General features: G+C 36.2%; 1 protein-coding gene and 1 non-coding gene across 51 annotated transcripts in view; one reads left to right on the top strand and one right to left on the bottom strand.

Moving 5' to 3' along the window:
- CNTN4 (contactin 4) overlaps positions 1-14943 on the bottom strand; it is a 1001048-nt gene that overhangs the window by 522840 nt on the left and 463265 nt on the right. The gene's annotated exons all lie outside the window — the stretch shown is intronic.
- On the top strand, positions 13775-13907 carry LOC146397408 (small nucleolar RNA SNORA31). Its single transcript, XR_014825393.1, has one exon. It is a non-coding gene; the product is annotated as a small nucleolar RNA SNORA31 (small nucleolar RNA).

Here is a 14943-nt window from a genome sequence, read left to right as displayed (position 1 = left end):
TGTATCATAGGCAATAACTATCACTAATAGCTATTTATTTAGTACCACATAATTTTGTGCCACATAATACAGTGATTGATACGACATAATATTCATGATGGGTGGATATACGCATTGATAGATGAACAGATGGAGAGATAGTAATTACAGTTCATATTTCTCAACATTCTCATGAACTTGGTTCCTGTCACCAACATACTTTTAGGGAATAGCTAATGGTAAGGATGAATCTGATATTCTTGATCATGAGATATCAAATTCCCCTAGAATCTGATATCGCATCTGCTTCAAGCCAACACCCTTGCTGAATAATTTGTATAGAAAATACTTTTATCAGATATAATCTAAATATTTACATCCCAAGATAAATATGAGGCAAGATGCAGGTGAACAAGCATATCTGAATAGCTATCATTTAAAAGGCAGTAAAACAAAATGCTATTCATTAATGGGATAATGACAGACATAGATACCTTACAATTGTAAGGACTCTGAATTCTATATCCTGATATTACCCTTCATATATCCTAGGCACTATCTCAGATCTACCAACTCTAGTTGATATCTTCTATCCTAATGGATTCACAAGAACCTCCAGAACTCAAGCAATTATACCCTTTGAGATAGTATTCCAGTTGTCCAGGCAGCCTTGATATCAGTATCAACACAGTACATGGAAATACATAGCGCACAGTTTTCCAAACTTCCCCTACAGAATGCATGTGTATAAAACACAATTCTCTCCCCAAATCAAAAAATGCATGGCATATTTTCAGACACTACAGTAACATGTAGTACATATTTCAGTTGGTAGATAAGATTTAATTTTTTCTATTTAATATGCACAAAAATCTCACATGGTAAAGATTACTTTTTATTTATTTTTATACAAGAGACAACAGTGGTGTCAAGAGGTTAAGTAAATTCTTCAAAATCAAATTATCCAAACACTAGAGCCAAGATCTGAAGTATATAGTAGGATTCTAGAACCTGGGCTCTTAACACTATACCCTATATCTCCTTGCATGATATCACAGGGTGCACTTCTGAGACAGAGAAAGAAAAGAACTATTTTCACTGACCTAATGAAAAATGGCTAGGCTCTGATATCCTAAAAATATACTCATTTAAAATTTTTCTGGGCTCAAACTCAAGTGTACTACTTTGATAAGATCTGGCCTCAATGGGGTCAACTGTTTTTACTATATGTATTAGAGAATACTAATTTAACATTTTCAGCATAGGACATTGATGTTTAGGTCAGGCTCTTTTAAACAGTGAATTAAATACAAATCGGTCTCAGCTTATGAAGTCAAATATCACTACCAGCCATTGGGGAAGTACAATAGTGATTTCAGCTCTATGAATCAGAGTTACCCTAAAAATAGTAGGATTAGGCTTAAAAGCAGGCAGAAAGGAATGCAATGGAGTAAACTTTCCAACCAATTGAACTTTGAAGATTTGAAATTTACCCATAGATCTAGATGTTTTTTTAAAGGATTTCCTGATATATAAATGTGGCCTTTGAGTTACATGGTGGTAGATGGAGGTCTGAACTGCTTCACCCTTACATCCCTAACTTTGTGAAATTCTCTAAAGGAAATGAAGTTTCATGCATCAGCTGCTAGCACTGAGATCTTTTGTCCAAAGCTTTTCCTTGTGACACAACAAACTATCCAGTGTGTCTGTTTGCCACTAATAGCAGCTCTCTGAAGAAGAGTCATCAAAAACACAAGTGGAAGATTTTTTATCTCCCTCCAGGCTGTCCAGTAATGCTATATCAGATTTTTTCTTAGATCAGAATCATAAATGCTAAATGCACGTTAATAAGTGACATATTTTTAATTTGACCTGTTTGGGAAGAGTCTCTTAACCCAAGATGGACATACGAAGGTTTGTGCTTCTCATTCAAATGTTCAAAAACTTAGAAGAAATGACGTTAAAATGTAAAATAATGAAGACTTGAAGGCTTCTTTCTGAATTCTAAAATAGAGAAGGAGGGGAGTTATCTGGTGGTTCAGAGGGTTAAGGACCTATCATTGTACCTGCTGTGGCTCGGGTCACTGCCGTGGTGTGGTTTTGAGCCTTTGCCCCAGAACTTCTGCATGCTATGTGTGTGGCTAAAAATAAAACAGAGGAGGATTCCCCTTAATGATAACACTGTACAGCAGATTAGAACACAGGCATCCCTTTAGTGAAAGGAGGTAGTCCAATTAACATAGGAAGTGAAACGTGATTAACTGCCAAGTACTGAACACATAGCAAGCAACTATCTGGAGAGACAACGGGGCAGATGTCTCTGGCTTCACATAAAAGTCTGAATAGATTCTTAGCAGTGGGTGAGAAAGAAGAATGAAAACTTGAAAGTATACTGATCATTTTAGAAAAAGCCTAGAATCATATTCACGATTATTCAAACCTGAAACCTAGAAGTAAGAGGAGATAAGAAGAAAGACCGATATTTGGAGAGAGGGGGAAAAAAAAAGCAGGAATTCTTATATGAGAAAGAGAAAGCTTCAGAAAGAACTGGGGACAGATTCAAAAGGAGAAGACAAAGTATTCAATTCTAAAGCAAGATATACCATCAGGAATACCAATAAAGTTGCTCTTTTTTGTTGAAGTTCCAATGAAAAGGCATCAGCCAGCTCTTAGAAAGACACACTGACAAAATGATCTTTAAAAACCCAGGCAAGTATTTTTATTTAAAACAAATCTCAAGAAGAAGGTGGGAAAGGGTATAAGAAATACCCAGATCCAATTCTTCTTATTATACAGATAAGGCATTTTACAGATGAGGTAAGGCTGGAAAGTCTGCATCACTTGCAAAGACACAATAGGTTCAAGCATGAATGCCCAAGACCCAAACACTGATTGTCATTTCAGATACCTAAATCCTTATTTGTACACACCTCTATACAACAAAACAATCCTACCGCCAATAATTCTAAATATGTTTCTAAAAGGAGACAACAACAACAAATGTAAACAGAAAAGAAAGTTTTTCCTCTTTGACTACCATTCCCAGACAGTAAAATGGCAGCTATGAACAAACAGTTCTAAGGTAATAGGACAGGGAGTGAAAAGAGGTCAATGTAACCAATTACAACTTCAGAGGACATGGAGATAAAAACTTGAAATGAGGCCAAGGCTCTTAGGTCATGGCCCTCAGCTGAAGAGCAGTGCCAAGGGACTTGTAATGACCACAAGAAACCAAGAGTTCACATCAACAGTGCACAGCTATGATCTCTGTTCAAGGCTTCTTAGAAAAATGGCCAATCCCTAGCACACCCACCCTCTAGCCAAAAGCAGTCTCATTCTAAAGGAATGCCAGAATTCAAGCAATCTTAAGATTAAGTCATCCTAAATTCTCTAGTTTCTGAGAAAGAAACCCAAGTCCAGAACAGCCAATGTCCCACGGCTCAGGTCACAAACGAAGTCGATCTTGGAAACAAGTCTCAAAACCTAGAAGTCTGTTACAGTGATTATGCAAACTAATTGATCACTGGTATAATCAGAGCACTGATTTCACAAATTCTGCCCAGGCTACTAGTACCCTCATGACACATGAATTCCACCTTTTTTTTCTTTTAGAACAATATGCTCACTTTTCCCATAGTCCCTCCTCTCCATGATGGGTATATGTATATTTATGCAAATATTAAAGAAAACAAACTTCAGGTGGATATGAATTTTCTCTATCAACACAGTAGGGAGTGGTTTATGAATGTAAAAGAGTATGAAGACTGCCATAGTTACTCTTCTAAGGAAGTAAACAACTATTTTATAATGAATAATTGCTCTGATCTCCCCTTCTGTCATGGTAAACCAAGTAATGTAAGTGGAACATATGTATGCTTGAATTTCTTTTCTCCCAGTTACCTATGTAGGAAGTAAGAAGTTTTAAAATTATAGTTAAACCGTGAACAACACTCGTTTAAGCTGTATGGGTCCACTTATATGTGGATTTTATGCAACAGCATATACTACAGTAAAATCCATGGTTGTTTGAATTTGCAGATAGGATACAGAGAACTGCAGACATGGAGAATCGTCTATACGGAGGGCTGACTATCAGTGCTACATGGATTCTCGACTTTGAAAAATTAGCACCTCAACCCATACCTGTGTTGTTGAAGAATCAACTATAATTTATTTTATAAATTTTATAAATTTTATAAATTGCATTTCTTTCATTAGTTAACACTCTATTTGACAACTTTGATTTAAAAAACCAGATGCTGAAATGGCTCATGCCATATTGTTTTCATATGAACATTTTTGCCAAATGAAACAACCGGTCCCTTTGACTTGTCAAATGACCTAGGAGAAACTATCTGACAAGATGGAGAAATACCTGCCCCCTTTACTTTTCTTAATCCTCAATATAAGATCTTCCAACAAATAGTATGATTCACAAGTGTGCGTAACCAAATTTGGCAACAAGAATGCAGGTTGTTGAAACTGAAAATATAGAGAAGTCCAATGAGTGTTAACAAGTCAGTTACTCTCAAAACATGCCTGTTGGTACATTTAGAAACAGAACACAGAAAACTTATCATTCTCCAGCATGGCAATGCTGGCTTAGTTTTAATTCTTCAGTTTACATAGAGCTGAGATTGTCTCTTGCACGATCAAGTGTGAGAGCAAACAACGCCACAGGTTATTTCTGGTGGATTGTCAGGGACATCACATGAATCTCATTACAGATAGCAAGACAGAGCTTCACTTGAGTCTGAATTTTTAAAATTGCATGCATTAGCCTTGCAAGGGCATTCATGACCACTAATTATGGGGGAGATCATTCCCCTCATCAGGTTGAATCTTCACTTCTGGAGAGAATACAAAAAGATCAAGAAAGGGTGAAACCTCAAGAAAAGAGTCAGGGAAGAGTCAATATTTTCTTTTTAACTGAATCGGAAGGTCAATGGCTGAAAGAGTAAATGGACATCCAAAAGTGAGTCATTATTCTCCCCTCACATTTGGTGTTGGGAACAGTGAAAATGTACCACTTTGTTTAGGTAGCATAGTCCTTGACTGAAAGCAAGCTGTGGGTAACAGCTTGGATCCCTAAGTTGCTTGCTTCCCACATTGGAGGGATGAAGGAACAACAGAGACAGAGAATGTATCCCAGTTGTTACCCCATCCTTCCTCTAAATGAGGCTGCTCCTCATGAATTCCTGACTATCCCTAGGCAGAAATTAGCAAATCATGCCTCTCCCTATGCAGCCTTCACTACCTGAGCTCTTCCCCTTGTTTTCTGTCTCTGCTGGTGCAGAAAGTCCCAAGGTAAGAGGAGAATACCCTGAAGGCAACAACTTGTCCCTTTTCCTTCAACAAAGGAAAAGGTAGAATCTCAAGATTCTACCTGCTAGTGTTTCTAACTGACAAATGACAGTATTAAAGATGACAGTATTAAAAGATGAAAGCCTTCAGTGTAATGTCATCAAATATATTTTCATTACTTAAGAGATTAATTGTACTAGACTCAGCAGGCATTTGTATACTTCTCCAGTCACTTCTGTTAGTAAAGACAATCCTTTTCCATATGAGTTATCCATGAAAATGACATAAGTTTTTTAAACTGTCATATTAAAATAACTTAAAACACAACTTAAAAAACAGGGGACTCTCTAATACATGGCTAAAACAACTAAATACACAACTTTAGTGTGTTTTATTCCAAATTTCATAGATTCTTCTCAATTATTTCAGAAGGTAAAATGTGAAGTAACCCATTGACTAAACCACACTTCTGAGATCACATGATACAGTCTTTTAAGAATAAAGGAAGGAAAAAAATCTGTAAAAATAATAATCTCTAAGTAACAAAAGGAAAATGCAAATAGCACCTATATAATAATGCCAATGTATAAGAACTAAGTCATGAGGAAATTTGAAGCCCAATCCCAATCAGTGTGGCTTTAAGAAAAAAAAAAAAAAAGTCAATACAATAAATACATTGACATTGGATTACGCTTGGCAGGCATGGATGGAACAGGATTTTATTTACTTATTTTGGATGAATTCTAGGCAAATGCATATTGCAATGAAAATGTTGGTGAGCCAGCAACAAACTTGGGGGAAAAAAGCTCTCGATGGATGCTCTCATACCAGTGGATTTAATACAAGCTTTCTGAGAATTTACACTGATGACAGCAGAAGGTAATGATTCCACTGCCAGGGAAGAAGCATGATGATACAGTCCAGACAAGGACATGAGGGAAATCTAAAGCACAGCATCTCCACTTTTCACTGTTCACTGATGAAAATACATCAACTGTAATTTGGTCTTCCACAGCAGTGTAGCCAAGAAAGAAGAATCCTAACTAGACTCAAATCAGCAGCTGTTACCAGGATATCAGGATATACTGGTACTACATTTTGTAAATGATGCCATCATGGTGATCCATAGCATGACCTCCATGGGGAGGGGGGTATCACCACCAAGTCATTCTAACAAGAGATAATTGGTCCACCTAAACAGGATATAATCAATTTAGCTCATGCAATAATCAATGTGTCTTGTGCAAGAAGGCAAGTCTTTTAAGAACCTTTATAGCCTAGAAGAGGTGAATAGCTGAGAAAACAATGGCTTCAAGAGAGGGAATGACAGTCCGTAGCACATAAGGTCCATATAGGCAGCTCCTGGAACATTTTTTATTGTTCTGAATTTTCTTTCTGTATGTCTTTCTGCCTGTCTGTCCATCTGTCTCTCTCTCTCTCTCCCCTCTCCCTCTCCTTCTCTCTTTCTTTCTTTTACTTATTAGGGCCACGCCTGCAGCATATGGAAGTTTCCAGGCTAGGAGTTGAATGGGAGCTGTAACTGCTGCCTTGTGCCAGAGCCACAGCAAGGTGGGATCCAGGCCACATCTGTGACCTACACCACAGTTCACAGCAACGCTGGATCCTTAACCCAGTGATTGAGGCCAGGGATGAAACCTGCATCCTTATGGATACTAGCCAAGTTTATAACCAGAGAGCCACAATAAGAACTCTCTGAATATAGTTAAGAAGCCTGTGATATTTCCTTACCACCCACAATGGGAATTTTGTTGGGTTTTGCATTTTAATTTTAATAAGATACTTTACACACATTTATTTGCTACTTAAAATTAAAATAGTCCATCAAAAATTTTTACTATAATTCAAATTTTGAAAACCAGAAAATTAATGTGCCATAGCCAAATCATGCTCTATCCAAACCACCCAATGTTTTAAAATATTCCCTGTAATTTTGATTTCTTGAAAGAAAAGTTATGTCATTTTATTGTATTTGTTGATTCTATGTAATAAGCACTGTATAGATTAGAGTACAAAATATACTTATGTATGTTCTGTTCTACTAAATATTAAAATCAATAAATCGCTTATAATACTCAAGGTAGGAACAAATTATCATATTAGAGGTTAACTATGGACTCAGAAAGTTTTTAAAGGTTAATATTTAAATATTCAATATGTAACTCCACCAGAGAGGTGACAATATTTATCCAAGTAACACAATTACTTCACCACCAGCTAGATGTTTCAATAATCCACCATAACATTATCCTCATAAAAACATTTTGGGAAAATTATGTTTGAAATAGGTCAATAAGGTACAACAATCTCACTCAAATAAGTTTTGGTTCTCTGAGATTGAACTGTACTCATGTTAAAGCATGGTTCTCTCAATATCATTGCTGTCTGGGTGTTTGTTCATTTGTTGTAGTGGGAATGATTTGATTTCTAATCCATATTAGGTTCATTTTAGAGGTTGATGGAGCAAGTGGTCATCAGTACAGGATAATATGGATAACATTCTGGTTTATGTGGGCAGGCCTGACAGGTAATTGGAAACAGAATGTGAAAACTTTCAAGTACATAAACTGATCAGGAAGAGCACAAAAAAGTTTATATTCAAACAGAAGTTACAAACGAAACCCAGGTGTGGGGAAAACACTAGAAGAGACACAAATTCAGAAGAACAGGAAAAGTATGATTTCTTCCATCACAAATAGAAGGTATAGAAGTAATTGGGGCAGATTTCATGGGAGACATACACAGACAAAATCATAATATAAAAAGATACATGCACCCCAATGTTCACTGTAGCACTATTTACAATAGCCAAGACAGGGAAGCAACCTAAACATCCATCCACAGATAAATGGATAAAGAAGATGTGGTACATATACATACAATGGAACACTACTCAGCCATAAAAGAGAATGAAATAACGTCATTTGCACCAACATGGATTGACATAGAAATTATTATATTAAGTGGAATAAGTCATAGAAAGACAAACATCACATGTTACCACTTACATAATATAAAATATAACACAAATGACATTCTATGTAACAGAAACAGAATCAAAGACTTTGAAAACAAATGTATGGTTACCAAAAGGGGCGGGGGGCAGGATGGACTGGGGGTTTGCAACTGGCCTAGGTACACTGTTGTATATGGAATGGATGTTCAGTGTGGACATGCTGGATAGCACAGGGAACTCTACTCAGTATTCTGTGCTAATCTATACAGGGAAAGAATCTGAAAAAGAATGGATATGTGTATGTGCATAACTGAATCACTTTGTTGTACGGCAGAAATTATCACCTTATAAATCAACCATATTTCAAAAGAACTTTAAGTAACAGAAAACAAAAAACATTTTTAAAATTAAAACAAATAAATAAAATGGGAGGACAAAGTATCCACATGGGAGGAGAGATAAATATTAACAAAGTTGTTCCCTTTTGTTCAAGTTCAAGATGTAAAAGCATCTTTTGGGCAACTAATTCTTACAAAGACACACTAATAAAAATAATCTTTACAAATTTGACAGCTATTTCTATCTGAAAAAGTTGTTCAGAAGAGCCATAAAGGACATATGAAAAATCCATCTGTTTTTATTTTGTGTATGTATGTATACATACTCATAGGGAAAGACTGGAGAGTTTGCATCACTTGCAAAGATAGAATAAGGTAAAGATGAAACTCCATGTCCCCGACATTGCTTTTCACTGAAGATACCTAAATCTTTATACACATGTCCACACAATAACCCAATCCTATCATCATAAATTCTAAATATGTTTCTAAAAGGAGACAACAACAACAAATGTAAACAGAAAAGAAAGTTTTTCCTCTTTGACTACCATTCCCAGACAGTAAAATGGCAGCTATGAACAAACAGTTCTAAGGTAATAGGACAGGGAGTGAAAAGAGGTCAATGTAACCAATTACAACTTCAGAGGACATGGAGATAAAAACTTGAAATGAGGCCAAGGCTCTTAGGTCATGGCCCTCAGCTGAAGAGCAGTGCCAAGGGACTTGTAATGACCACAAGAAACCAAGAGTTCACATCAACAGTGCACAGCTATGATCTCTGTTCAAGGCTTCTTAGAAAAATGGCCAATCCCTAGCACACCCACCCTCTAGCCAAAAGCAGTCTCATTCTAAAGGAATGCCAGAATTCAAGCAATCTTAAGATTAAGTCATCCTAAATTCTCTAGTTTCTGAGAAAGAAACCCAAGTCCAGAACAGTCAATGTCCCACGGCTCAGGTCACAAACGAAGTCGATCTTCGAAGTCGATCTTTGAAACAAGTCTCAAAACCTAGAAGTCTGTTACAGTGATTATGCAAACTAATTGATCACTGGTATAATCAGAGCACTGATTTCACAAATTCTGCCCAGGCTACTAGTACCCTCATGACACATGAATTCCACCTTTTTTTTCTTTTAGAACAATATGCTCACTTTTCCCATAGTCCCTCCTCTCCATGATGGGTATATGTATATTTTTTGCAAATATTAAAGAAAACAAACTTCAGGAGGATATGTATTTTTATATCAAAATAGTAGGGAATAGCACGTGAATTATCAGGAAAATAATATGAAGACTGCCATAGTTACTCTTCTAAGGAAGTAAACAACTATTTTTTTCTTCCTTTTTCAGCCACACCCATGGCATATGTAAGTTCCCAGGCCAGGGAAAGAACCAAGCCATATCTGCAACCTATCTCACAGCTGGGGCAATACCAGGTCATTACCTCACTGTGCCAGAGTGGGAACTCCAGCAACTATTTTGTAATGAATAATTGCTCTAATTTCCACGTATGTTAAATCAATTAATGTAAGTGGAACATATGTATGCTTGAATTTCTTTTCTGCCAGTTTCCTATGTGCAAAGCAAGAAATTTTAAAATTACGTTAATTTTTCAGAACAATATGATCTCCTTTCCCAGAACTCCTTTACCCCAGGGTGGGTATATGCATGTATATATAAACAGGGATGAAAACAAACTTTAGGAGGATATGAATTTTCTTTATCAAAAGAGAAGGGTATAATACCATAAAAAGAATGAAATAATGCTATTTATAGCAACATGGATGGACTTAGAGATTATGATACTAAGTGAAGTCAGAAAGAGAAAGACAAATTTCACATGCTATCAATTACATGTGCAAGTTAAATATGACACACATGACCTTATTTACAAAACAGAAACAGACCCACAGACATAGAGAACAGACTTGTGGTTGCCAAGGGAGAGGGGGGAGGGATGGATTGGGAGTTTGAGATTAGCAGATGCAAACTAGTACATACAGGATAGAAAAACAACAAGGTCCTACTGTATAGCACAGGAACAATATTAAATATCCTATAGTAAACCATAATGGGGAAGAATATGAAAAATAACATATATGTATAACTGAATCACTTTGCTGCACAGTAGAAACATATCATTGTAAATCAACTGTATGTCAATAAAAAATGTAAAAGGAGAGAATTAGAAAAGAGAAAGGTATAGTTGATAAACGTAATAAAGAATATGAACACTATTGTAGTTACTCTTTTAAGCAAATGAAAACATCTTCTTTAGCAATGAAAAGTAACTCCAACTACCATTTAGATTTCCGTTAATCAAATTTATTAAAGAATAGACCACTTAGGCTCGAATTCCTTTTCTCCTAGTTACCTATGTATACAGAACAAAGTTTTAAAATTACTTGGTTTATAAAACTGCATTTCCTCCACTGGTCAATTTCTACTTCAATGACTCAGATTTTTAAAAGTACAGATATGAGGAATGGCTCCAACTTTGATAGCACTTTTCCAACTATAAAATTTTAGCCATATAAAGGATTTGTCCTTTAAATTTGCCAAAAGACCCATGAGAAACTCCCAGACATACTGCAGGAATAACAGTTTCTTTTACTCCTCCAAACTAAGAAGTATAAGAACTACTGGAATGGAGTATTCTGTCTCTCTAAAAATATATTTTGATAGAGAACTAAGAAGTGGACAGAAAGGAGAGTGGTGGGGAAAGGGTATGGGGGCTGGAAAATGGAGAGTTCCAGGCATGGGTAAAATTCTTCAAAGGTGTGGGTAAGAATATAAATGAAAAAACTCTCTAAAATTAACAATGTATACTGAACAGTTTGTCTCATGCTGGCCCCAATTTTTTTTTTTTAATTGGGTCACACCCTTGACATATGGAAGTTCCTAGACTAGGGATGGAATTCAAGCCACAGCTGCAAACTCCACCACAAGTGAGGCAGTGTCAGGTCTTTAAACCACTGTGCTGTGCCAGGGATTGAGCCCACATTACTGCAGAGACAATGCAAGATCCCTAACCCATTGTGCCACAGTGAGAACTCCAAGGCAGTCCTTTTTTTTAAAGATATATTTATTTTTTAATGGGCACACCCTCACCCTCAGCACATGGAAGTGCCTGAGCCAGGTATATTGAATCCCAGCTGCAGCTGTGGCAATGCTGGATCCTTTAACCCACTGCTCAGGGCTGGGAATCCAACCCAGGCCTCCACAGCAACTCAGAGCCACTGCAGCAGATTCTTAGCCTACCATGCCACAGAGGGAACTCCTGACGCCAAAACTTAACTGATATATTTAATTGACTAGCAAGTCACATTATAAGAAAAGTGTCTTAAGACCATTATTTGAAATAGCAATAGGGATGGGCGTGTAAAGTTAATTTCTATTTCCACGTGACACTTATACACATGTTCCATCACTGCTACAAACAACTGAATGCTCTTTATCAACCATTTCTTCATTACTCATTACTTCATTTATCTGTCATATTCACCTTTAAATTTTTTATTTTCAATCATTTTACAAAGTAGACATTCGATAATGATTCTGTTCCAGATTAATTATTTGTTAGTAATAAACGTTATTAAATGAAAATCTTGGCCTTTCCAAAATGAAAAGCAAATAAAATCATTAGTGACAAGATTTTGCAAAATATACAAACCAACCTATATTTGCATTTGGTCTTCAACAACATTAAAATGAATAATGTATAATAATGACATGTCAATAACTTGTATTTTAAGTAAAATACTTCCATGTTTGATTTTGGAGCTCTCTGAATAAATATTATATCCATGTCTTTTATTTATTTATTTTTTGTCTTTTGTCCTTTTAGGGCTGCACCCACAGCATATGGAGGTTTCCAGGCTAGGGGTCTAATCGGAGCTATAGCTGCTGGCCTACACCAGAGACACAGCAATGCCAGATCAGGGAACTACACCACAGCTCACGGCAACGCCGGATCCTTAACCCACTGAGTGAGGCCAGGGATTGAACCCGAAACCTCATGGTTCCTAGTCTATATCCATGTCTTTTAAAGATACATAGAAATCTTAAAATGTCTTTGAAGAAAAATATACTGACATTGCTCAATTTATTAAGCAATATTCAGTGAGTTGCTTTTTTGTACTATCTTTCATGATTCCAGTCAAAGAAGCTAATTTTGGGAGCAGTGGCAGTATTTCATCTTTTATTTTTTTTCCTTTCAGAACACTAACATGTTTATTTCCTTCCTCTAACTTATTTTCAATTGGAACAGAGAAAAGACAGTCCCAGTAGAGTACTTGCAAAACATCAAATACACAGGAGTGGTAATCAAGTGCAATCCAAACAGCCTTCCAAGGTGCACATTGCATGAATAACATCACTGTCCCCAGTGCATTCACACAGCCTCCTTTCCGATTGGTGTTCTGATCCAGCTCGTCATACTCACTGACACAGTAAAGATCTATTTCCAATATAGGCATGCTCTACATTTTACTGTCTTGACTGGCACTGAGCTTGATACCTTTTTGCAGTTACAATTTTTGAATTGTTTGAAAAAGCCCGCCCATAGTTTTCTTTATCGCCATGCAAATATTTTAAGCCTCCAAAAGGCTGAGCTGGGATTTAACTAGACTTATCCTGCCTGATATGCTAACTAAACTTATTTGTAACATATCTAAGTTGCATATACTTTGCTCTAAATAACTGCTAAATAACTGGAAAGGACACATTCTTTGTTTCACTTTTTTTGGGGGGGAGGGTGCCACAACAAGTGCAGCATATGGAAGTTCCCAAGCTAGGAGTCGAATTGGAGATTCATGTGCCAGCCTATGCCACAGCAACACCAGATCTGAGCCATGTCTGCAACCCATACCACAGCTCTTGTCAACACCAGATCCTTAACCCACTCACTGAGCATGGTCAAGGATCAAACTCACATCCTCATGAATACTAGTTGGGTTTATTTTTGCTGAGCTACAATGGAAACTCCTTTTTGTTTCACTTTTAATAGACAAATTTAACTTCTTGTCTTGTATTCAAACCCTTAATAATTGGATGGTGAACCACTATCGAGTTTGGAGGAGAAGGATTATAGGTTTAGGAGATATGTATTTTCTGGGGAGTAAAAAAAAATTGAAGCAGTTTATGTTGAGTAAAACTATTCATTGAGAAGTATTTTTACATTGCAGCTTTTAATATACCTTTGGAAAAAATCTGTTGTCTGTTACTCAGGTTTCCACTACAGATGCAAGAAAAAAATGTCCTCTCGTTTTCTGTCTGATTATGGCATCCCAGACTAAATTGGGGAATACAGGGAAAAAATATGTTGCAACTCACAAATAACCTTGTGAACATAAAAGCCTGCTTTACTCCAAAGAATTTGAAATTTATGAGAAAAGTGTTAGAAAGTTATTCCCCTCCACCCTTTCCTTCTGATCGATTCCACTTATAAAAGTGCAAGTGTTAAGTCTAATTAAAGGAAAGCTAATGAAAATAAATATAAATATCACTATATTTCAAGGTTGATGAAATTTATACATATTAGCTACAAATCTTCAGTTTGGCCACCAAAATGACACTTCCAGGTATATGTTCACACATTAACTGTAGATAAATATTCATACAGGCATTATTTATAACAGCCAATAATGTTAAAGCAATCCAAATATCCTTAACTGAGGGATGGATAAATAAAATCTAGCATATCCATACAAAGGAATATTAATGGCCAATAAAAAAGAATGAAGTTCTGATACATGCTACAACAGAGATAAACCTTCAAACCATGATGCAAAGTGAAAGACGTCAGTCACCAAAAAAAAAAAATCACATACTGTATAATTCCTTACATATGAGCTATTCAGGATAGTTAAATCCATAGAGACAGAAAGGAGATTATGTATTTTCCTAGGGTTGCAGGAAAGGGTTTCAGAGAAATGAGGAGTGACTGCTGATAGGTATGGGGTTTCTTTTTAGAATGATGAATATACAGTTGACCCTTAAAAAAAAATAGGTTTGAACTGCTCAGGTCCACTTACACTTGGATCTTTTTTCAATAATAATACTACACAATCTGCTGTTGGTTGAATCACAGATGTGGATCCTTGGATAAAGAGAACCAAATAGAAGTTATATGTGGATTTTCACCTAAATGGAGGGTAAGCAGCCCCAGTCTCACATTGTTCAGGAGTCAACTGTATTCTAAAACTGATTGTAGGAATGGTTGAACATATCTTTGAATATATCGAAAACAATGAATTATACCTTGTAAATGTGTTAATTATATGGATTATGAAAGAATAAAACTCTTTATATATGGTTGAGAATTTTTCTTTTCTTAATTTTCACAATC

Source organism: Sus scrofa, chromosome 13 (genome assembly GCF_054392235.1).
Source record: "Sus scrofa isolate SSC_HxYL_T2T_F1_AM1 chromosome 13, Sscrofa_HxYL_maternal_Yorkshire_Landrace_v2.0, whole genome shotgun sequence".
NCBI lineage: Eukaryota > Metazoa > Chordata > Mammalia > Artiodactyla > Suidae > Sus > Sus scrofa.
This window is presented reverse-complemented; position numbering and strand designations above follow the sequence as displayed.